Below are 4,033 nucleotides of genomic sequence, written 5' to 3'. Positions count from 1 at the left end.
ATGGTAGTTGGCACTCAGCCGATTAGTGTCTTGGGTGTCAGTCACGGCCCTCCGGTTTGGGTCGTGACATCCTACTCAATAACACTGAAAAGCGCTTTCATGTGTTAGCATATGTTGTAGTCTTAAATTTTTAAGTATAGACCAACTTCATCATTCTATGAAAATATGTGTATAAGTTTCTTGACCGTTTATATTTCGTCTTCTTGATGTTATTCCTCATTATTTGTGTGAGACGTATGTGTCTAAAATTAGTGCATTTTTATCCTTACCCAAAGGTATAAGTTTTAAATCTTTTGGTTTTATGACTTCTTTAGCGGTTTATGTGTTCAATTTAAATCGTTATTTTTTTTTTCCTGAATTTCTCTTTCTTTAAATTTTCTCTAAGCGTACCTTTACCATTTTCTGCACTTATTGTCATTATTTAAATATCCTATTTTTTTTAATTTTTTTTTGCAATTGTCTCCGACTTCTTCACGTGGATCCCACCTTAATTTTTTTTTTTTTTTTGCAATTGTCTCCTATTTCTTCACGTGGACCCCACCTTAATTTTTTTTCCAATTGTCTCCTAATTCTTCACGTGGACTCCACCTTAATTTTTATTTTTAAAAAATTATTTTAACTATATTAAAAGAGTGGGTGGTTGGCGACCAAACCCACTCTTCTAATATAGTAGAAATATTTTCAAAAGCCTAATATATTTAAAGCATATTTAAGTTTAAGAGTTTCAAAAGTTTTTTCTTTCTTAAACTTTGTCTTGAGAGGGTAGGTTCAAAATAGTCCCTTAACTATCAACTTAACAGTTTTAGTCCTTTAAGTTTGCCACAAGTTAACAAAAATGGTTCCTTAACTATGAGGGTTGGTAAAAAATAGTCCCTTAAGTATGCGCTTAACAATTCTTAGTTAAGGGGACATTTATGTCCTTTTCTCTAATTTGGAACAAAGTGGGTCTTTTATCCCACTTTATCTGACAATATTACTATTTAGATAGTTTTAAGATGTCTATAAATACTTTGAATTATTTATTATTGTAACTTATAATATTTTTTCTATAGTTTTCAATATGTAAACTTTTTTTTTTGAAGACTATATATAAAAATTCACAAAGAAATACATAGTTGTACCTTCGTACTCTGAATTGTGTCACAAAAAGCGGGAATGGAGGAAGTAATATTGATCAAATTTAAATCTTAGTCTTCTAATTATTAAAATGAAATTTGTACACAGTACACATGTATAAGTAGGAATCAGTATTTTAAAAGGCGAGGCGTAAGTCCCGAGGCACGGGGCGTAAGCCCCATGGGTATTTAATTCTTAGTATTTCATAAAATAATATAATTAACAATAGATACTTTTAAATAGGTAAATTACATAAAAAATAAAAGAAAACCGTAAATAAATGAAATATGTGTGTGTGTATATATATATATATATAGAGAGAGAGAGAGAGAGATGCACTTGATCCTCACAAAAAAAACTAATCAAAGCAATCCATTATACGCCACTTACAACTTGTAATTATATATAACATAATTTTACAAGTATAAACAATACAATGAAATGAAAGCTCTTATGAAATGCAAATCAACTCTAACATCTTCAAACAATGCAGAAATCACAATTTCTTAAAACAATATTACTATCATACTATTCATGCTATCTCCCTATAAGCAAATAATCAATAAATTTTATTAGTATCATAATTAAAACCTAACTCCTTCATGAATAAAAATAAAATTACTTCAAAATAGCGAAATAATAACATATGATAATTTTGATACGTAGGACAAAAGACCAATGACAAGTGAAAATGTATAATTCGGTTATGTATTTTTAAAAGAAATATAAAGTGATGTTCACTCTCACGATATTCTCAAATAATAAATATGCAATACTATGACTTGGTCAGAGGCGGACCCAAATGGAAAGGTGGGAGTGCACATGCACTCTCACCCTTCGGAAAAAATTATGTTATATATGTGTATATAGCTTGAGAAATTAGTAAATGTGCACTCTAACAAACGAAAGTGTCTTTGGGGCTTCCCTTACATGTCATCCCGGATCGAACCAGAACATCACTTTTAATTATTTTTTTGAGCCTATTTTTAGGAAAACAATAAGTTAAATGAGCTCGCCCAGATTCAAACATGCACTGTCACCACATGTTGCACAGCCTTAGCCTCTGAGCTATCTCTTTCATTTGCTTCACTATGTTAAATTTTATTTATTACACATATTTGACTTATATACTTGTATTTTTGTCACTGCTACGCTATTAGTGACCGGTCCGACACGATATTATCCCTCACTCATCATTAAATTTTTTATTGGCGTTTATGTTAAGATAATGGTGCCCCGTGGTCTTAAAATCCCGAGTCTGCCTCTGGACTTGTTATTTGATTTACATCTAATCTTCTTATTTCTATAGATGAAAAACTATTAAGTATCATTCATTTGTTAAAGAATTATAAGGGAAACGATTTTAATGAAGGAATTTAACATATAATTTGTGTAAGAACTGTTAAGTAAGCCCTGAGCGTTGGACGTTAAGGCATGTTTAGGGCGTACAATCGAACGCTTAGGATGTAAGCCTCAGACGAACTAAGTCCCGCACGTGAGCCTTGAGGAGTTTTGTCAGTGCCTGCCCTGGGGCGAGCCTTTGGGTGAGTCTTGAAAGTGCCTTTTAAAACACTGTTAGGGGTCGTTTGGTAAACGGTATAGAGTGGGATATCCCAACACTAATTTTGGGATTAATTTTATACTATGTTTGGCAGAAGTTATCTTCTACCAAAAAAAGTATAAAATGAAACCTAAACTTAAAGATGAGATACCCACCTTATCCTATTAACCTTGGGAGTTGGGATTATTATATCGCACCTCTAAGATGGGATAATTAGTCCCCGAATTATAATCTTGATATTATATATAATTCCGAAATAATTTAATCCGCGTATCAAACGGCTCCCGTAGGAATACACAAAACTTTAAGAGTTAAATATATAAAGTAATATATATCAATAAAAGTTATATCATTGAAGTTTGTTAAAACTGAAAAGTAACAATATTTTATGCGATGTTGTACATGAAAAACAGTTAGAAAAGAGAAACAATGAATTTAAAAAGAACAAAAGGAGCTCCAAGCAGCAGGGAGAGATACGAGTGGACAGCCAATCTAAATCTTTTTGATCTTTTTCCATCAAATCTCTTAATCAGAAAAGAAAAGCCACCTTTTTCGCATTAAGTAAACTTTGGATTCTATTTGTTCAGATTGCAAAAGATTCGCCTGAAAATCGCGGAATCCCAAGTAAATCACTTTGCTAAACTTGCACGTTCCGTACTCCTAAAGTAAATGCCTTTTACTTCTCTTTGCCAGTACAAAGATTACATATAGAGAGTCAATTAACTGTACACACCTCATTTAGAAGGAACAGTACTTCCTACTTCTTCGATTTTGCTAGCTTCTGTTGTCAAACTGGGTGGACTGATTGACATTTGCAAGTTCAAAAAAAGAAACAACATTTATGTTACTGCTACTACGACTTTTGGAGTATGTTTAATGAATTATTTTGTGCGGATGATATCAGATTATTCTTTCTATTTTTTTTTTTATCTCGATTGGGTGAGAAATATAGATTGTTACGAGTTATGACACTTCACAAAACTTAGGGCTTGTAAGGTGAGATGAAATTATCATCCAGCAAATTCTTTTTTTTTTTTTTTTTTTTTTGAGGTACAAAAGGAAAGAAATGAGAGAATCGAATCAAATAGTCAATCTTCCCCGAGAGCCTGTTTGGAAAGCCACCCATGTAATTGAACACCCATGTAATTGAATATCCTTAACTAGATTTCTGGCTCTGCTACTGGACTGACCCCGCGGTCAGCCCAATTTCTTTTAACCTAAACCCACATTCTAAGGCTATAACTCCACTGGAGGTTGTTTCTCATCGGATGCGAAAATCTCGAAGGACTTCTCTACAAAGATCATACCCAATGGCCAGATGTGATCCTTTCCATATTGACAGTTCCAATAAGGATC

Source organism: Lycium ferocissimum, chromosome 5, assembly GCF_029784015.1.
Source record: "Lycium ferocissimum isolate CSIRO_LF1 chromosome 5, AGI_CSIRO_Lferr_CH_V1, whole genome shotgun sequence".
NCBI classification, from domain to species: Eukaryota; Viridiplantae; Streptophyta; class Magnoliopsida; order Solanales; family Solanaceae; genus Lycium; species Lycium ferocissimum.
This window is presented reverse-complemented; position numbering follows the sequence as displayed.